Source organism: Neophocaena asiaeorientalis, unplaced genomic scaffold, assembly GCF_003031525.2.
Source record: "Neophocaena asiaeorientalis asiaeorientalis breed wild unplaced genomic scaffold, Neophocaena_asiaeorientalis_V1.1 scaffold47, whole genome shotgun sequence".
Taxonomy (NCBI): domain Eukaryota; kingdom Metazoa; phylum Chordata; class Mammalia; order Artiodactyla; family Phocoenidae; genus Neophocaena; species Neophocaena asiaeorientalis.
This window is the reverse complement of record NW_020175399.1, coordinates 1,469,347-1,491,496: the sequence shown is the minus strand read 5'-3', so window position 1 is coordinate 1,491,496 and position 22,150 is coordinate 1,469,347. Positions and strand designations below refer to the sequence as shown.

General features: G+C 35.9%; 1 long non-coding RNA gene across 2 annotated transcripts in view; it reads left to right on the top strand.

The window, feature by feature from the left end:
* Positions 1-22,150, top strand: part of LOC112414128 (uncharacterized) — a 59,176-nt gene that overhangs the window by 23,517 nt on the left and 13,509 nt on the right. Inside the window, exons 2-4 of one of the 2 annotated variants that reach the window (XR_003006084.1) lie at positions 8,054-8,110; positions 15,293-15,350; positions 16,239-16,658. This is a non-coding gene — a long non-coding RNA (uncharacterized LOC112414128). Of the gene's footprint in view, positions 1-8,053; positions 8,111-15,292; positions 15,351-16,238; positions 16,659-22,150 lie in introns of those variants that run through there. The other variant, XR_003006083.1, reaches the window with a different exon arrangement.

Sequence of the window (22,150 nt, the reverse complement as noted above, 5' to 3'; positions counted from 1 at the left end):
ATTTTTGTTTTTCCATTTAGCACTTGACAGAAAGTTAAATTGTTTCCCCTTTTTGTTTTTCTTTTGACTATTAATAAATGCTGCTGTGAACATTGATGTACATATTCTTGTATGTTTTCATTTCTCTTGTGTAGATTTTTTGGAGTGGATTACCTGGGTCATAGGGTAAGTATTTATTTAGCTTTTAAAGAAACTGCCAAATTGTTTTCCACAGTGGCTGTGCTATTTTACATTCCCACCTATAATATATGAGAGTTCACATTTCTCCACATCCTCATCGTCACTTGTTGCTCCCTGTCTTTTTGGTTATAGCCATTTTAGTTTGTGTGAAGTGGTATTTTGTTGTGGTTTTATTTTGCATTTCCTTAAACTCTAATGAGGTTGAGCATCTTTTCATTTGCTTATTGCTCATTCATATGTATTTGAAGGAATAACATTTAAATCTTTTCCATTTCTAATGTTTTTCTTATTGCATTGTAAGAGTTCTTTATATCTACAGAGTTTGGACACAAAGTTATCAAAAATATGATTTTCAAGTATTTTCTCCCACTGGGTGGCTTGTCTTTTCATTTCCTATAGTGTCTATCTGAAGCACTAAAATTTTTAATTTTGATGAAGTCCAATATATCAGTTATTTTCTGTATCTAATCTTTTATCAGTGTTGTACTGTCTTGATTACTGTAAATTTAAAGTAAGTTTTAAAATCTGGTAATGAAAGACCTAATACTTTTGTTTTTCAAAATTGTTTCTGGTATTCTGCATTCTTTGCCTTTAGGATCATTTGCCATTTTCCACACACACACACACACACACACACACACACACACACACACACAAAAGCCTGTTGGTATTTTGATATAGATTGCATTGACTTTATAGATCAGTGTGACGAGTGTTGTCTTCATAATAATATTGCATGTTCCAATCCATGAATGTAGATTTCCATAAATTTCTTTCCATTTATATATCTCAATTTCTCCAAGAAGTGTTTTGTAGTTTTTAATGTATAAATCTTTTCTTTTGTTAAATGTATTCCTAAATGTTTTATTCTTTTTGATGCTATTCAGAATGGAGGTCTCTTAATTTCATTTTTGGATGGTTTATTGTAGTGTAGAAATACAATTGATTTTTGGGTTTAAATCCTGTATCCTATTGCTTCCTAAACTTCTTTGTTAGTTGTGTAGTTTTATTATGGATTCCTTAGGATTTTCTACATATAGGATTATTTCACCTGCAAATAAGGGCAGTTTTACTTCTTTCTTTCTAATCTCATCTTCTTTAATTTTTTCCCCTTATTTACTGCCTAGAACTCCCAATACAGTGTTGAATAGAAGTAGTAGGAATGGGCATTCAGTCTTTCACCATTAAGCATGGTAGTAACTATAGGTTTTTGTTTTGTAGATTTCCTTTATTAGGTTAAATCAGTTTCTTTTCATTCTTAGTTTTTTGAGTTTTAAAGTCTTGAATGAGCTTGGAATTTAGTCAAGTGCTATTTTTGTGTTCATTGAGATGATTATGTGGTTTTTCTTTTGGAATTCAATGTATTTAACTACATTTATTTTTGAATTATGAAACAGGCTTGTATTTCTGGGATAAACCTTTGTCAAGATACATTACCCTATTTATATGTTGTTAGATTAGATTTGCTAAAATTTTGTTAATTGTTGCATTTACTTTCATGAGGGATATTAGTTTGTAGTTTTCTTATGTCTTTGTGAGGTTTTAGTATCAGCCTGATTGTGGCCTAATTCATTAAACTGAGTTGGAGTGTAATACTTCTTCAGTTTTCTGAAATAATGTTTGAAGAATCCATATTATTTCATCCTTACATGTTTAGTAGAATTCACCAGTGAATTCATCTTAGCCTGATGTTTTCTTTTGGGGAAGATTTTTAACATTTATTGTCATATCTTTAGGTTATATACATATATTTGAGTGAGCTTTGATAGTGTGCATCTTTTAAAGAATATGCCCATTTCACTTCAGTCATTGAATTTATTGACATGAAGTTCATAAAATTCACTTATCATTTTTTTATATCTATGTAACCGGGTGATGTCACCTTTCTCATTTGTGGTAATGCTGTCCTGTCTTCTCTTTTTCTCTCTGTTTTCTCATCAGCCTGGCTAGAGGTTTATCAATTTTATTAATCTTCTCAAAGATCTACATTTTGGCTTCATTTATTTTCTTTATTTTATGTTATCAGTTTCATTGATTTTTATTTTTTTAGGCTGGTTTTTTTTTTTTTTTCCTGCTTATTACCTTTAGTTTAATTTGCTCTTTTTCTAGTTTCTTAAGGTCAGGTCACTGAGTCAAGACTTTTCTCTCTCACATAGGGATTTTATGCTGTTTTCTCCTATGTACATCTTTGGTGACTTCCCACAAATTTTGATATATTGTTTTAATTTTTATTATGTTCAAAATACTTTCTAATTTCCATATTGAATTCTTCTTCTTTTATCCATGAGTGTGCTATTTAGTTTGCATACATTTGGGAGATATTGGGGGATATTCCAGAGATCTTTCTGGATTATTATCTATTTTAATTCTCTTATAGTCAAAGAATTTGCTTTATATGATTTGCATTATTTTAAATTTACTTAAGATTGTTTTATGGCCCTGGTTATGATTTATCTTAAAAATGCTCAGTGTGTGCTTAAAAAAGAATGTGTGTCCGCTGTTGGCTGAAGTGTTATATAAACATCAGCCAGGTCAAGTTAGTTGATTGAGTTGTTCAGTCTCTATCTTTACTGATTTTCTATCCACTTTTTCTACCAATTATGGTGAGAAATATATTGAAATCTTTAAATATAATTGCAGTCAATCTGTTTCTCCTTGAAGTTCTATTAATTTTTGCTGAATTTATTTTGAGGCTCTGCATAGACTTTTGGCATTATGTCTTTCTTAACCCTTTTATCATTACAAGATGAACTTCATCTGTGGTAATATTCTTTGGTCAGAAATCTGCTTTGTCTGCCCCAAAAGGCCTTGGTTTATAGCAAATTAAGCCATGAAGAAAAAAAAACTTGGAGAAAATGAGAATATGATCCAAATGATTGTTGACACTAAACTTGTTCAGGCGAGGTTAAGAGTGCAAGAAGTAGGAGAGTTGATGAAAATGTGAGGACTTTAAATTTTTTAATATCTCTGAAAATTCACTTTCTTTTCACTTGAGAAAATTACAGCCTCCAACTAAGGCAGAAACTTTTGAATTCTTTTTAAAGATAAATTTAAGTTTTAAAATAACTTTTATGGTAAAATACACCACAAACAGAATTTGAAAGAAAACTAATTTGTATTGCACACAAAAGGTAAAGGGTTTCTATCTCTGCTATTCCAGAGAGTTAGTAAGAAAAATAGTAGATTAATGGATAAAAGATATGAATAGATAATTCCATGGAAATGCCTATCCCAATCAATAATAAGCATAGAAAATATACTGAAGGAAATGCAAGTTATAAGTGCAATATCCTTTCTTATCTGCTAGATTGGTATAAAACTAAATAGACAACTACTATTGGCAGTGATGGGCAAAGGATACTTTTGTATGTTGGTTGTGGAACTGGAACTGTGAATTGTCACTCTCTTTTTTGGATCTGTAGGGCCTTCCATACAGGAAGCCAAGCTCTTCTACTTTCTGGAGAGCACATTTCTTGCCTAGATATCACAGCAGTGGCCTTGAGTTCTGTCTTTGTTTCTGGTATCTGAGGAATTTCTTCTCTTCTCTTTGATCTTTCTTATGTACTTTTGTCAGTGTGTTCTATTTTATCCAGCATTTCTACTTTGAGTTGGGTGAGGGGAGGTTTCCCATAGCATTCTTAAGTTCACCATAGTGACTGGAATTCATCTAAAAAATTGTCACCAAATTTGTTACCATATCACTCAAAGAGAGAGGTTGTCTTTCAAGTATTAAGGAGACAGGCAGAAATAATCAAATATAAAATTACTCATGGAATTAGCATTCATGAACCTTTCTTGAAAAAGGTATTTAACAGTGAAATATAGTCAACCACGAAGTAAATAAAAATTCATATAAGGCAAGTCAAGGAAAATTTAAAACTAAAGCTTTTTCTCTGCCCTTTGGCCTCCTGTCTCCCCTCTATTGTGCATTGTGTATTTGCATTATGCATCGACCAAACCTCCCCGTCAGCAGAAATACCTGCTCAACCATAAAGAGCAACATTCTCCTAGCACCAACAAGACCACTCCTTAAAAGATAGCATTCCTTCTTAATCTTGTAAGGAGTCACAATGACCCACCATTTTGTACTTGCAGATCTGAATTGTGCAATCTATCTGTGGCATTTAATGTACAGCTTTCTGTCTCAGAAAAAACTGCTTTGACCTCTAATGGGTGGAACAGTTTTCAGATCTTTCTGAGAGGCTGTTCCTCGGTTATAATCCTCAATTTGGCTCGAATAAAATTTTCCTTTTCTTTCAACAGATTGTTGATTAATTTTTTGTCAATTACAGGAATAGAATTAACTGTTATAAAAGGGCTGGTGGTAAACATTGAATCCATGGTAAATGTTGAACTAGAGGAAAAACTGAGGGAGTAAGGTTACACAACAAAATGTGTTATAAGCCCTGAAAGTAGAAATACACCAGCCACAGAAATTTGTCATTTTATGAGTTGTAGAAGTAATTATCCTCATTCTTTTATTCTCATTCTTCATTGTATGGTGTCAATACTTTAAAATTAACATGTGGTAAGAATATATATAATGTTTTACATGCTAATGATTTTTCATCCAAAAAAAATTAGGGTGTCATTTTGTAAGTTATATTTCTTGTGAAATAGCATGTGCAATTCAGCAAGTCCTTCACTGTCATTTTTCTTTCTCTCCTCTTTAAAACAAGTAAAATAAAATTGAACTATTTAAAATAAAAGTTCATATAATCCCGTTTTAAAACTTTGAGGTATAGTTCACATATATTAAAATGCATTATCGGGAAGAAAGAAATTTTCCTCTATCCTTACAGGAAGCCTTTCCTCTATCCTTACTAGACCTCTGCTGGTCTAGTAATTAGATTGACATGATTTACAGGAGATTAACAGAAGAAAAATCAAACAAAAGTTTAATAACATGTATACATGGGGCAGACCCAGGAATGTTGAGTAACTTGCCAAAATGGCTGAAGCCTTCACCTTAAATACCATCTTTAGCTAAAGACAAAAGAGGGTGTTGGGGGTAGTGGTTTGGGACTTCAAAGGGAAGGAAGGCAATTCACATGGAGATGGAAAAGCAAATGTCTGGTATATAAATGCAGAGACAACCTGACACAGAGTGGACTCTTGATCTCTAGGCCCTGCTAAGTTTCCTCCCACCACAGCTAGTTCATATTATTTGCAGATAATCTTTGGTGATAGCTCTATTCCAGGAACAGGCCCTTGATCTAAATTCTTTAGGTAGTTTCAGGGTAAGTATAATGACAGTCTTCCAGAGTCTTCTGTTATTTAAAAATAATCAGCCTAAATTAATCCTCATACCAAAGAGAAACATTTTGGGGTGGCAAATTTTGCACCCCTAAAGCATTGTAACCCTTCCATTTCCATCACCTGTGAAAGTTTCCTTGTGCCCCTTTCCAGTCAGTTCTGTAAGCAACGGCACCAAAAACGGAGGAGAGCTTAAACAAGCTTTATTTAGGAACGCTCCCGGCCGAGGTTCACTGGTCCGAGAGAAAGGGGCCAGAGAAGTCGCGCGCGGGTGCAGGCACGAACAAAATTTATAGGGGTGGACGCAGGGCAGGCGCTTGCTGTGTGAGGCAGCCCTTTTTTGGTAATCTCTCGGGTGTTGTGGCAATGTCAGGTGTCTGTTGCATCAGCCTCAGAGCCGTTGGTTCCGCCCCTCGGGGAGCGGGAAGACCGGGGCCGAGTGGGAAGTCCTGGGCCTGCAATGTCAGGTGTCGTCGGTTGCATCAGCCACTTTGGCGGGGGTTCCGTCTGGCTCCCTGGCCCCTTCCCTGGACCTGCTGGCCTTACAAGTTCACTACTCCTTAGCAGCCACTTTGTGATTTAATCTTAGGTTAATGAAATTGTTGGTAACTATGTTTTTAATCTACTTATTTTCTTCTTTTTAATTTTATTTTTTGTACATTTTTATTTTAGTTTTATTGAGATATAATGGACATATAGCACTGTATAAGTTTAAGGCATACAACATAATGATTAGACTTAACATGCATCATTAAATGATTACCACAATAAGTTTAGTGAATATCCATATTTCATATAGATGCAAAATTAAAGGAATAGAAAAAAAAGTTTTTCTTGTGATGAGGACTCTTAGGATTTACTCTTAACAACTTCCATCCATAACATACATCACTGTTAATTTATCACGTTGTACATTACATCCCTAGTACTTATTTATCTTATAACGAGAAGTTTGTAACTTTTGACTGTCTTCATCCAAACCCCACCCCCTGACCCCATCTCTCGTAACCACAAATCTGATGCATTTTTCTATGAGTTACTTTGTTTTTGAAGTATAATTGACCCACAGTACTATGTTAGTTCCTGTTGTACAACATACTGATTTGATATTTTTGTATATTTCAAAATGATCTTCATGATACATCTAGTTACCATCTATCACCATTCAAAGGTATTACATAATTATTGGCTATATTTCCCACACTGTACATTTTATAGCAGTGACTCATTTATCGTGCAACTCTTAATTCCCCTCACTGATTTCTCTCCTCTCACTCCCTCCCCTCTGGCAAACATCTGTTCTCTGTATTTATGTTTCTGTATTATGTTTGTTCATTTGTTTTGGTTTTTAGATTTCACTTAGAATAATACTCTCTAGGTCAAGATTTCATTCTTTTTTATGGCTAAGTAATATTCCACTGTGTGTGTGTGTGTGTGTATCCCACATCTTCTTTATCCATTCATCTATTGAAGAGCCCAGGGTGTCCCAAACCTGGTGTCAGCCAGCTGGTGAGCAGGCTGGATCCTAGGGCAGCTGACTGAGGGGTCCACAGTGTCTCAGAGCTGGTGTTGGCCTGCTGGTGGGCGGGACCAGGTCCCAGGAATCCTGGGACTAGTGCCAGTCCATTGGTGGGCAGAGCTGGGTCCCGAGGTTTTTGACTACAGGGCCCTGGGGAATCCTGGAGCTGATGTCAGCCCCTCTGGTGGATGGGGCTGGGACCTAGGGGGTCCCTGGGTTGACACCAGCCTCCTGGTAGGTGTGGTGGGTCTTGGCACTGGTAGGCCATGGGTCTGTGGTGGTCCTAGCGCTGGTGTCTGCCCACTGGTGGGCACCACCAGGGTCAAGGGGGTTCCGGGGTTGGTGCCCACCCACTGGTATGTGCAGCCAGGGCCCAGGGTGTCCTGGGGCTAATGCCAGCCTGCTGGTAGGCAGAGCCAGGTCCTGATGTCTCTGGCTGCAGGGCCCTGGGGGTCCCAGAGTTGGTGTCTGCCCACTGGTAGGCGGACTGGGTCTTAATGGCTGGCTGTAGGCCCTCAGAGGTCCCTGGGCTAGTGCCGGTGCACTGGTGGTAGCCCATGTCTGAGGGTGGCTGGTGCTCAAGGGGTCCTAAGGCAGCTGGTCTGCTGGTGGGTGGGTCTGTGTTCCCGTGTGAGTAGCTGCTTGACCTAAAGCATCCCAGAACTGATGCCGACAGGCTGGTGGGTGGGGCCAGTTCCATCCCTAATAAGCTAGAGGGAAGATTCCAAAATGGCATTTTCCAGCACCAGTATCCTCCTGATAGAATGAGCTCCCCAAAATGGCTGCTGCCAGCATCTGTGTCCTCAGGGTGAGCTCCAGTTGCCTCCTGCCTCTTGTAGAGCCTCTCCAAGATCAGCAGGAGGGTCTGATCCAGGCTCCTTTCAAATTACTGCTTCTTCCCAGGGTCTCAGAGTGTGTGAGATTTGGGGTGTGCCCTTAAAGAGTGGAGTCTCTTTTCTATCCTCTGGTTCTCCTGAAAGTAAGTCATCTAAATTTTTTAAATGAAATATTTCAAACGGAATATATTGGCAATGAGAAACTGAGTGCTTGTTACTACTACCCTGCTTTAACAGATCTTAAATGTTATATTTGTTTCAGATTTTTAAAAACTTTAAACAGTACAGTTGAAGCCCCCCTCTTCATCACATGCCACAAGTAAGTCCTATTCTGAAGTCATATATCCTTACCATGTGTTTTTTTTAATACTTTTACTGCTTAGTTATATAGTAATGGTTTTTCCATGCTATTAAACTTTATTAAAATTCTATCATATTTTATGTATTCTACAACTTTGGTTTTTTTCACTCATTTTTGAGATACGGGATATTCAGCCACTATGGAGTAGTATAGCCATAGTAGTTATTTACAATGTCTTTTCTGGTTGGTGCCATACTAGTTGTTAAATATTTTTAATATCTTACCCTGGGATTTATCTATATTGATAAATATATTAATCTAGCCAATTCATTTCAGTTACTGTACCATATTCCACTTGGTGAAAATACAATGGATCTGTTAGCCTACTGATGGATGTTTAGGTTGTTTCCAGTTATTTACTATTAAATACAAAGCTGCAGTAAAATCTTTAGAGGACTTCTTATGCACATATGAGAATTTCTTTAGTGTTTTTATTAAAGTGAAATTATGTGTATGTAAAGTGAAATATGTGTTACTCTCCAGAGTGATTGTTCCAATTTACGCTCTCACCAAAGAGTATGAGAATATTGGTTTCTCAGTAACATTTTCTTTCCTCTCCTTATCCCTTTCCCCCGTGCTTATGCTTTTCAGCACTTTTGTTATTATTTCTTTAAAAAATTTGCCAACATGATGGATATGAAATTATATCTTGTGCTTTAATTTGCATTTCACTAATTATTGGTGATGTTGAAGATCTTTTCATAGGCTTATTAATGATTCTGGTTTCCTTTTCTTAAGTTTCTTTTCACATCATTTACTGTTATCTATTGGGTTGTTTTGTCTTTTAGTTTTGTTGATTGATTTGCGACAGTATTGTTTTTAATATTCTGGATAAAAATTTACAGTAGTTTTTTAAAAATGTTATGGATGTCATTCCTTTTTTAAAAATTTTTCATTCAAAAATATTTTTAAACTTATGGAAACTTACCAAAATAATATAAGGAACACATGTATTCTCTTATCAAGATTTGTCTATTGTTTACATTTTCCACTACTAGTTTTACCTTTTGTGCTCCTCCCTCTCCACTCTGTATAGTTTTTTTTTCTAGAACATTTGGCCCTTTACCCCTAAATACTTCAGTGGATACTTTCTAAGAATAGGGTTGTTTTTGTTTTTTTTTTTATAACCATAATACATTTGTCTACCTCATTTGTCTAAACTATCCTTCATATTTCATAACAATGTTCTGTATAGCATTTTTACCCCATGTAGTCCTGGATCCAGCCTAGAGATAAATATTATACTTAGATGTGCCAGTTTATTTTCCTAGGAGGGGCTTATCCCATGTCACACATCATTTATTAAGATTCCCCCAACGTTGCTGCCACTCATTGATCCCTACCTTGCCTGAACTCTTACAACAGTCAGACTAAAAACTTTGTTTTAGCGTTTAACTATACAAGGTAGTGCCATGAAGAAAGCATAGACTTTGCTGACAGCCAAGAGAATGCTGGAGTTCTCTCAGAGTAAATTGACCAGCTGAAGAAATCAGACCAGTATTTACAGTTGGGAATCTCCATTGAAATGACCCAACCATGTCATTCTACCATGAAGAACAAAGATTAACAAGCCCCACCTATATACCTAAAACTTCCAATCAGCTTTTCATTCCAGTCCCTTAGATATGAACAGACAACCATGGATCACTCCACATTTGAAGAAAATCTTTAAGCAGAAAGGCAGAGACCAAAATGAACAAACCAACAGCAAGCAATTAAAGACAAACAAACAATGCAGAGAACAGAAGAAAATGTTTTAATTATAATAAATTCCTTTAGAGAGATGAGAGAAAACTTTGCATCCATGAAACAATAAAATGCCAGGACTTCCTGGGTGGCGCAGTGGTTAAGAATCCACTTTCCCATGCAGGGGACACAGGTTTGATCCCTGGTCTGGGAAGATCCCACATGCTGCAGAGCAACTAAGCCCGTGTGCCGCAACTACTGAAGCCCACGCACTCTAGGGCCCTTGCTCCGCAACAAGCGAAGCCACCGCAATGAGAAGCCCGTGCACTGCAACGAAGAGTAGCCCCCTCTCGCCCCAAATAGAGAAAGCCCGCACGCAGCACCAAAGACCCAACTCAGCCAATAAAAAAGGCCATGTAAAGGAATATTTAAAGGACCAAAATGAGCTCTTAGAAATTAAAAACATGATAACATAAATGAAAAAGTCCATAAGTGGATTGAAAGATAAACCAAGGAAATGTCCCAGATAGTAGAACAAAAAGACAAAGCTATGAAAATAAGAGGGAAAAGTTAAGAAAATTAGTGGATTAGAACAGGATATCTAACATCCAAATAAAGGAGAGAGAGCAGAGAATATGGAGGAAAGGAAAATATTAAAATAATTTTAAAAATTTTCTCAGAAATGTCAGATGTGCATTTTCAAACTGTATCAGCACACTAAGTGCCCAGCATAGTGGAAAAGAAAGACCAACAGCAAGGGACATAATTGTGACATTTCAGAACAATGGGAATCAAAAGAAGATCATAATAACTTGCACAGGGGGTGCAGGGGGGGAACCATGTTGCATGAAAAGGACAAGAATAAATATATCTTTGAACTTGCGAGTAAAAACCCTGGAAGCTGAAGGATAATGGAGTAAACGATTTGAAAATATTTTTAACCTAGAATGTTATACTCAACCAAATAATCAAGTGTGAGAGCAAAATAATTCATTTTCAGACACACAAGTTCAAAAAAATTGTATCTCTTACACACCCTTTCTCAGAAAGCAAATGGAGGCTGTGTCACACCAAAACAAGGCAGTTAATTACAAGAGAGCAACGTGGAATCTCGAAAACAGGAAACAAACATGGGGGTATTTTCCAAATGTCCAAAAGAGGACATTTCTGTTGGGAATGTGAAATGGTACAGCTACTGTAGAAAACTGTATGGCAGTTCCTTAAAAAATTAAGCAGAATTGCCATATGATCCAGCAATTTCACTTCTAGGTATAGTTTCAGAATAAGTGAAAGCAGAGACAGGTATTTGCACACCAATATTCATAGCAGCATTATTCACAATAGCCAAAAGGTTGAAACAACCTAAAAATTCATCAACAGGTGAATAGATAAACAAAATATCATGTATACATACAATGGAATATTAGTCTTAAAAAGGAATGAAATTCTGATACATACTACAACATGGGTAAACCTTGAAAATATGCTAAGTGAAACAAGCCAGCCACAAAATGGCAAATACTGTATGATTCTACTTATATGTGGTACCTAGAATAGTCAGATTTATAGATAGAGAAGGTAGCATAGTGTTCTGGGGGTGGGGGGCTGGTGAGGGAGAATAAGAATCATTGTTTAATTGGTGCAGTGTTTCAATTTGGGATGATGAGATGGATGGTGGTGATGGTTGCCCAAAAATGTGAATGTACTTAATGCCACTGAATTGTACATTTTTAAATGGCTGAAATAATAACTTTTATGTTACGTTTTTTATACCAAAAAATATATTATACTTAGTTGTCATGTCTTTGTAGCCTTCTTTAATCTGCAGCATTTCCACAGCCTTGTAAAACTGTAGTACAGTATGGCAACCAGAATATTCACATTGTTGATGATTCCATCACAGTGTAGTGAGATATTTTGAGATCATGAAAATATCTTGCACCCTATCAAAATATCTCCCTGGACTTAGCCTTTATCCTTGCCCATTCTTTACTGTGAATGTTTTGCAACTCTAGCACTTCCTCCAGATTTACCAGTCAAGCCTCAGCATAATATTATAAGCACAAGACCTACCTTCTCTCTGATTTATTTATTATTATGAGGGATTGAAATTCTTAGCTTTTTTCCATGGTTAATATTTCATTTTGTTTCTTAATTATTTTTTTGCTCAAAATGTTCTAGATATGGCCCATGGGAACCCCTTAAAACTGTTTCTTATGTGCTTGTAATATGTCCCCAACATTTATTTGAACATTTCCTTACTTTTGTCATCATAAGACTCATACCTATCCTGCTTCATCCTGCAATTGTCTCTTTCTTCTAGGAGCCTTGGTTCCTTTTAGTGGAGGAATAGTATTTACAAACCAAGATCTCGGTGCTTGGTTGCTCATTGCTCCTGAGCTCTTTTCTTGTTAGCCCTTCCTACAGAGCTAGGAAGTACGTACATATATATACACAGATACACAGATATATATACACTAAACATATACATATTTTATTTCTGTGTGGGTTCATACTGTACCTTTAGTTCTAATCCATCCCTATAGTGTTCTTTCTTGATTTTCCCCATTCTATAATTATCTCTTCCTTCTATGCACAGTGAGAAAACTGGCTCCCAGCAACATCAAAAATATTTACGCAATTGTGCAGTCTTACAATGTACCTAAAGTATTTTCAAAATTGCTTCACCAAAAAGCCAATAAACAAACCCACTAAGAATAGTTAAGGGTTTATTTTCACTACTGCTCCTCGCCCCCTGACACCCCCGCATCCCCCAAGACTGAGGGTATACTGTCAGATACTGTGTTTATAAGATACTTGAATGCATCCTTTCTTCTTCCCTCCCTCCCTTCTTTCCATTCTTCCCCTTTCCTTGCCTATTTCCCTGCCCCTTCCTCTTTCTCTTTTTCCCATCCCATTTGCTTCCTTTTCTTCTCTCCATATGGTTATGGTGTAAACACAGAATGTAACTATGTTCATTTGTTTAGTTTTAGTTTTCCTTCCATCACGTTCTTACTGATATAATTTTATTTTTTGAATATTTAGAGTAGTAATGTGCTTTAATAAGTTAAGTGTACAAAAGATTACACTCAGAGAAGTGTCATTCTCTCCTATATCCGTTCTACCTCATTTGCTTCCCCATCCCTTATTGATGACTCAGTTCATTGTTTTCTGGTTTATTCTGCTGACACAGATATATGTTTTATTTTCCCTTCTCACACAATAGGTAGCATGATATATTTGTTCTTTAACATATTGTATTTTGAGTTTTCCTTTCAATACTACTTTTTGGAACCTACTCCATATCAGTTCATAATATTCCTTTTTTATTTTTTGAATGTATGAAGCATCTGTAGTGATGTTCCTTATTTAATTCCTGATATTAGAAATTAGTTTTATTCCTTTCTTTATCAATCTATCTAATTTATCAGTTTTGATATTTTTTTGTTTTCTCTATTTTTCAGTTTTTTATTTCAGTGATTTCTGCTCTTACCTTTATAATTTCCTTTTGCTTGCTTTGAGTTTAACTTGTCTTCCTTTCCTGCTTTCATAAGGTAGAAGTTTAGGTCAGGTGTAGGTAAAGTTTTTGTTAAATGGCAGCATAGTATTTTAGCTTTATGGACCGTATGGCCTCTCACAATTGCTCAGTGCTGCTGTTGTGGCAGAAGTCGGCCATAGATAATTTAAGTGAATGGATGTGGCTGTGTTCTGGTAAAACATTATTTTTTGTTTGTTTTTTAGATTCCATATATATGTGTTAGTATACGGTATTTGTTTTTCTCTTTCTGACTTCCTTCACTCTGTATGAGACTCTAGGTCCATCCACCTCACTACAAATAACTCAATTTCGTTTCTTTTTATGGCTGAGTAATATTCCATTGTATATATGTGCCACATCTTCTTTATCCATTCACCAGTTTATGGACACTTAGGTTGCTTCCATGTCCTGGCTATTATAAATAGAGCTGCAGTGAACATTGTGGTACATGACTCTTTTTGAATTATGGTTTTCTCAGGGTATATGGCAGGCAGATTCTTAACCACTGCACCACCGGAGAAGTCCCAAGACCTTCCTTCTTTTCTAACATAGACATTTAAAGTCATAAATTTCTTTAGCTGCATCTCACAGATTTAAAACATATTTTAATTATTATTCAGTACAAAATGTCATCTGATCTTTCTTGTAGTTTTTTGACTGAGTCAATGTTCATTTAAAGGAATGTTTAATTTCTAAATATTTGGGGGTTTCCTAGTTACCTTATGGTTTGTGTTTAATTCTGTTGTGGTTAAAGAACATATTCTTTACAGTCTTAATGTTTTAGCTTGTTTTTTTTTTAATTTAGTTAATTTATTTTTGGCTACATTAGGTCTTTGTTGCTGCACACGCAGGCTTCCTCTTGTTGCAGCGAGTGGGGGATTACTCTTCGTTGCGGTGCGTGGGCTTCTCATTGTGGTGGCTTCTCTTTGTTGCAGAGCACGGGCTCTAGGCCTGTGGGCTTCAGTAGTTGTGGCTTTCGGGGTCCAGAGCACAGGCTCAGTAGCTGTGGTGCACGGGCTTAGTTGCTCCATGGCATGTGGGATCTTCCCAGACTGGGGCTCAAACCCATGTCCCCAGCATTAGCAGGTGGATTCTTAACCACTGTGCCACCAGGGAAGCCAATCTTAATGTTTTTATTTATATTTCTACTGTATTATGGTCCAGAATATTGTCCCTCTTGGTAAACCTACCTTGTGCAATTGAAAATAATGTGCGTTATGTCATTTTTGTTGTATTGTCTAACAGTATCAATTGAATCTAGGTGATTGATAACGTTGTTCATATCTTTTATGCATGTATGCATTCCTGAATTTTTTTTTATGACTGTGAATTGCTGACAGAGGTTTAAAATTAGCAACCATGAGTGTAGAATTACCTTTTATTTTGTCAGTCTTTAGTTCATGTATTTTGATTTAGTTCATGTATTCTGTTACTGAGTGCAAATACGTTTATGATTGTTGTGTATTGTTGAATCAGTACTTTTTTTAGTCTTAGTCCTTCTTGCTTTCCAGTAATAAGTTTTGTTTTTAAATCTGTTTTATCTACTATTGATACAACTATTTTAGTGAACTTAGCTTATCATTTCCTTCTGATATTGTTTTTACACCCACTTCAGTCTATTTGTGTTTTATATTTAAAGTTCACCTCTGTATTTCATATTTAGTTTATGTTAGTTTTTAAATTGATTTTTAACAGTCTCTGCCTTTTAAGTGGAGCATTTATTCCATTAACATTTATTGGAATTATTGCTGTGTCTCTGCTGGGGTCTGCCATTTTATTTTTTGGCTTTCTATTTGTTTCCTCCATTATTAGTTTCTTTGTTCCTCCTTTCTTGCTTTTCTGGGAGCAGTTGAATTGTTTTAGAATTTCATTTTAGTTTTCCTATTTAGCTTATGTTTTGTACATTATTTTTATAGTGGTCTTCCTATGAATTACAATGTTCATTCTTATGAAGAACCGAATTCCAACTCTAAGGTAAACCCAAATTATAAACTAGCATTTGAGAATTTTAAAGTGGGCACTTTTATTCTCAATGAAGTGAAACAACATATTTTCTTTTTAAAATATTTATTTATTTTTATTGGTGTATAGTTGCTTTACAATGTTGTGCTAGCTCCTGATGCACAGTGAAGTGAACCAGCCATATGTATATCCCATCCAGGTTGCTACAGAGCACTGAGTAGATTTCCCTGTGCTATACAGCAGGTCCTTACTAGTTATCTGTTTTATACCTAGCAGCATATGTATGTCAATCCCAGTCTCCCAATTCATCCCAGCCCTCCTTCCCCCTGCAGTGTCCACACGTTGAAACAACATATTTTCAATGCATGAAAATCTCAGTAGAAAAATGGAAATTCTCCACAAGGAACTCATGAAAAGGAAATAAATGGAAATGCTGGAAAGCAACAATGTAATTTCTGAAGTGCAGAGTTCATTGAGGGGATTTAACTTCTGTATGTGTATAGACGTGACAGAAGAAAGAGTAAGTGAGCTTGGAGCCAGATCAATAAAAATTATCTTAGGTGAGGAAACGAGTAAAAAAAAGAATGAGAAAAACTGAACAGAGCCACGGAAACCTGTTAGATCACATCAGTCAAACATATGTGTAATTGGGATATCAGAAGAGATGAAAGAGACAAATGGGGAAAAACATTTTTTAAATGAAAAATTCTCAAACTCCATTAAATGTAAAAATTTGCAGACAGAAAATGCTAAATATGAAGCATGATAAAGGTAAAGAAGGCCACCTTTGGCACATCATAATTAAAGTGTCTGAAGCCAAACAAAAAGTGTAAGCTTAGCAGCACAAAAATGACATATACATGGGCATAATGATCATATTACTTTCTGACTTCTCATCAGAAACCATTTCAGCCAAACTGCATGGAACAGCACCTTTAAAGTTGTGAGCGAAAAAAAAAGAAACAAACCTGTCAATCCTTAATGTATATCCAGTGAAAATACTCAAAAATGAAGATGGAATAAAGGCATTTTCAATAAAAGAAAACTAAGAGTATTTGTTACAAATGGATCTGTATTACACCACAAGGTAAAGAAGTACTTAAGACAGAAGTAAATGAAACTTCTTGAAAACTTGGATCCTCAGAAAAGAATGAAGGGCATTAGAACTGGTAAATATCTGGGTAAGTAAAGAAGTACTTAAGACAGAAGTAAATGAAACTTCTTGAAAACTTGGATCCTCAGAAAAGAATGAAGGGCATTAGAACTGGTAAATATCTGGGTAAATGCAAAGTTTTTTTTTTTGCCTTTTCTCTCTTCATAGCATAAAGCAAATACCTTATTAAAAATTTAAATTGTAACATCGTTGTATTAGGTCTATAACATACATGTATGTATTATATATAAAAAAGTAAAATAAAGAACAGGGGACTATGAGCTTATAACATTGCAAGATATTGTGAAGCAATACATTATTAACTGCAAATGGACTGTGATGTAGTAAGCTTTTACATACAGTTGGGTCTGTTTTCTGGACTTTTCTGTTCCTTTCCATTGACCTCTCTATTCAGGGGCTAGTACCACACTCCTGATTATGTAGGCTTTATAGTATATTATAATAATTTGTCAGGTTAGTTCACTCATGGAGCTCTTTTTTTTCTTCAGTGTTTTCCTAGAAATTTATGTGGGTTTATTTTTCCAGTTGAACTTCAGGATCAATTTGTGTAGCTCTGTAAAACTAATTTTTGGGGATTTTGGGGGGAGGATTTTATTAAATTTATAAAATTATGTTTATAAAATTTATAAACTTATAAGTGTTGTCTTGAAGAACTTGGGACATCCTAATCTAAAAACAAGGGATGTCTTTTTATTTATTTAAGGCTCTTTTTGAATTTTTAATGTATATTTTATAGTTACCTTCATATATATTTTAAACAGTTTTTGACCTGCTTATTCATAATATTTTATCCTTTTTGTTGCTGTTGTATTTGGGGCTTTACCATAATGCCCTCTAACACAGGGGTCAGAAAGTTTAAGGACCAAATCGAAGGTGTTTTATGCTTTTCAAGTCCTGGTCTTTCACACTACTTAACTCTGCCATTGTAGCACAGAAGTCACCTTAGACAATTAATAAATGAATGAGTGTGACTGTTTTCCAGTAAAACTTTATTTATAAAAACAGGCACCAGGACTTCTGTTTCAGAAAGTGTGACATAGATACATTTCTCCCTGTTCCTTCACTCTTAAGTACACTGTAATCCCTGGAAATAAGAGGCAACTCAAGGACAACTCTGAAAAGTGGAAAGAGGAGCTCTGTTAATATGTTGGTAAGGTATGTGGGGAGAGGAGTAGCATTTATATCCCTGTGATTAAGTCTCAGTCTTTTAGTGAGCCTGTGCCCCTTGTCTGTGACCTTACCAAGTGATTCTTCGGTTTTTCCCACTTGAGGTGAGACAGGAAGGCTAGAAAGGGCTGGATTTGGGTACTTCCCTTTTTTCTGTCAGAGGCTCAAAGGGACTGGAGTTGGGTATTTTCTTTCCTCTATGTCAAAGGCTGTAGGGAACAGAAGTTGGGATTTCCCTTACCCGAGGTCTGTTTGACTGTGATAAAATGTTTCCCTTGACAGTGTGCCTTTTTTAAGGAGAACAGAATGCTCTGGGTGTATTTGAAAGTGGTCCAGTTCAGAACTGAAAGAGTAATTCAACATTTGGAAGTCAATCACGTAACTAAAAAAGAAAACATGTTATATCAATATGTACAAAAAGAAAAGCATTTGACATAATTTAAAACCTATTCATAACAAAAAATGCTTAGCAAATTTGAAATAGAAGGCAACCTCATTAATGTGATAAATTGAATCTCCTAAACACTGATAGTAACATCAGTATCAACCATTAAAGACTTAATGGTTTCCCCTTCTGTGAACAGGAAGTAGGCAAGTATGTTAGATTTCACCATGACTATTCAATTTTGCACTGGAAGTTCAACCCAATACCATAAGGCAATAAAAAACAATAAAGGGCATGCATTTCAGTATACTAGCTGTGAATATTTGGAAATCAAAATTTAATTAACAGTACCATTTACAGTGGCACCCCACCCCCCAAAAAATCCCATGAAATATAGGCAAATCTTGCTTTACATAGTATTGTGGGACTGTAAAAATGACTGCTACCTGAAAGCAGTATTAATTAATGGAAAAATTACTGTTGCTCCATTACCTAAAAAATTTTTTGTCAAAACATTAAAAATTCTTACTGTCAATCACAAATGTATAGGAAATTTAAAGCATTAGTTAAGCTAACAGTTATTTACTATATTTTAATATGAAATGTTAGAAACATTTAAAATTAGAGTGTTTTATTTCATTATAAAAATTATCAATAGTAGATTTAACAGTGCTTACTTTCTTCTCGTATAATTTGTATATTAGGAATGAGCATCTTTTCTATAGTTTGCTGAATTGTCATTCTTCTTTCTAAATATGGATTTCCATCCAGCATTTCATCTTTCATGCTTTCAGTGTCATGAAATATTTCTGAAAGTTTCTTTAATATAAAAATTTTTGCTGGTATGTCATTCCCTATTGGACATCTTCATCCTTTTCAGCACAGTCACTGTTCTCATTTGTACTGGTAAGTTACTACAGGTGCATATCTAAAGGTCAAATGATATTGTCAACATTTCCATGGTCAGCCAATTATGTTATAACTATGTTTACATTAATTTCAAATTTCCCGTCAGTGTTAACACTTTTATTACTGCCCTTCTATTTTTTTTCTTGGCCATTTCCTTTTATGATTATGTATTTTCGAAGATGTCATATGGGTTCATCCCTGGAAGACAAGGAGGCAACATAACTACATTTTTGCATGTAAACTGAATACCTGATATGCAGTGACTGATCACTAGTAGACTTCAAAAGAAGTAAGTGAGGTTTCTAGTTCCATATGTAAGGAGCTTGGAGCCACTCCATCCAAAAGATAAGTAAAAAACTAAACAGACTGAAAAATCACCAGTGCTTCTTGTATCTGTAAAAGAGGAGAGGACACAGGGCAAACTATTGCCCACAAGATTGGAGAGAAGAGACAGGTGAATACAGGGAGTCATGGCTTACTGTAGTAGAGGAGCAGAAACCACTGCAGGAACCAGTGCCAGGATAGGAAAACCTGAACTGTAAGTTAAATTGCTGGAGCCTCAGTGTGGACAAGTCTGAGAGGTAAAAACTCCTTGGGAACCCAGTCATAGAGGGATCTCCACAATATTGTGAGATTTACCTCCAGGAGTACATACAGGAGAAAAATACCCTTGTACTTCTGTCAGGGGGAGAGAAAGGAGAATCATTTTGAAATAAGCCAGAGTACTCTGTTCTTAAGAAGACCTGACCTCAGAGGCAACTATTTAACCAGAGCCTAACCTGCTGGGGTATTATCATAGCCTAACTTAACCTGGGGAAGGGGAATACCCAACTCCAGCTTACTGTAGCCATCCTGTCCCACCCAAGGCAAGAAGAATAAAACTGAGAAGCTGTTGTGAAGTTACATAGTCCAGAGACATACGGTCACTGAGAGATCAAAATCTAATTATAGGACTGTAGAATGTTTCCCCTTCCCTCACGCTTCACCATCCCATTACTAAAGCCTTGTTATAGCAGTTCCTTTTACATTGTATGTCATGTCCAGCTATCAAGAAAAAATTACAAGGCATACCTAAAGGCAAAAAACCCAATTTGAAGATGCAGACCAAGGACCAGAACCAGAGATGGCAGGTATATTGGAGTTATCAGACCTGGAATTTAAAACAACTATGATTAATATTCTAGGGGCTCTAAATGGGTGAAGTAGACAGCATGCCAGAAGAGACGGACAGTGTAAGTAGAGAGATGGAAATCCTAAGAAAGAACCAAAAGAAGTGATAAATATAAAAAACACTGTAACAGAAATGAAGAATGGTTTTGATGGGCCCCTTAGTAGACTAAACAAGGCTCAGGAAAGAATCTCTGAGCTCAAGGATATAGTAATAGAATTCTTGAAAACCAAAAGCAAAGGGAACAAAAGACTGAAGAAAAAAGTAGAATATTGAAGAACTGTGGCACAACCACGAAGTGTAACATACATGTAATGGGAATACAAGAAGAAGAAGTAAAGGAACAGAAGTTATATTTGAAGTAATAGTGACTGAAATTTTCCCCCAAATTAATGTTAGACACCACAGCACAGATCCAGGAAGCTCAGAGAACACCAAGATAAATGGGCCAAAAACTATACCTAGGAATATCATTTTATAAAACTACAGAAAATTAAAGCTAAAAAAAAAATCCTGAAAGAAGCGAGAGGACTATGTTAAGGACTCTAGTGGGTGACGTAGACAGCATGTAGGAACAGATGGGCAATGTAAGCAGAGAGATGGAAATCCTAAGAACCAAAAGAAATGTTAAAAATATCAAAAACACCATAAAAGAAATGAGGACACCTTTATAGAGGAATAAAAATAAGAATCACATCTGACTTCTCAGAAATGATAGCAAGAAAAGCATGGAGTGAAATATTTAAAGTGGTTAGAGAAAAAAACCTGGAAACTAGAGTTCTGTACTTTGCAAAGTTATCCTTCATAAGCGAAGAAGAAATAAAGAAGAAATTGAAGGTCCATTTTTTGCCAGTAGACCTTTCAGGAAACGTTAAAAGAAGTGCTTAGAGAGGAGGAAAGTGATAAAGATTGGAAACTCGGATCTACATAAAGTATCGAAGAGCCTTGAAGAAGGAATGAGTGAAGGTGAATAAAAAACTTTTTTTCTTATTATTAATTGATCTAACAGGTAATAGTTTGTTAATAATAACACTGTGTTCAATCGTGTGTACTTTTATATATCATATGCATATATGTTTGTGCTTATGTATACTTACGTATAAGTGAAATTAGTGAAAGCAATGATATAAGGTACAGGAGGGAGGAATTAGGATTATTTTGTTATTAAAAGGTACTCACACTACCGGGAAGTGATATAATGTTGTTTGAAAGCAGACCTGGATTAATTGTAAATGTATATTGCATTGTGGCAAGCACTAAAAAAAAGTTACAAAAGAAGTATTAGCTGATATGCTAATAAAGGGGAGAAAATGGAATCATATAAAATGCTCAGTTAAAACCACAAAAGGCCAAAAAAATTAAAAGACAAAAATAAGAACAGAGAAAAAGTGCAACAAATAGAAAACAGGAACAAATATGGTAGATGTTAAACCAGCTATATCAATAATCACTTTCAACATCAGTGTTCTAATTGCACAAATTTGGGTGTGTTCAGAGTAGGTCAGGTAACAAGAGCCAACTATATGCTTCCTAAAAGAAGTGAATTATAAAGACACTTACAGATAAAAGTAAATGGGTGGGCTTCCCTTGTGGCACAGTGGTTGAGAGTCCACCTGCTGATGCAGGGGACATGGGTTCGTGCCACAGTCCAGGAAGATCCCACATGCCGTGGAGCGGCTGGGCCCGTGAGCCATGGCCGCTGAGCCTGCATGTCCGGAGCCTGTGCTCCACAGCGGGAGAGGCCACAGCAGTGAGAGTCCCATGTACCGCAAAAAAAAAAAAAAGTAAATGGGTGGAAAAGATATATCATGTTAACACTAGTGAAAAGAGAGTAGGAGTACCTCTATTAATTTCAGATGGAGGAGATTTCAAAGAAATTAAAGATGTCAGGGATAAAGAAGGTCATTACATAATGATAAAGGGGTCAATTCTCCAAAAAGATATAACAGTCCTTCCCGTGTATACACTTACCAACAGAACATCAAACTATTTGAGGCAAAACCTATGCA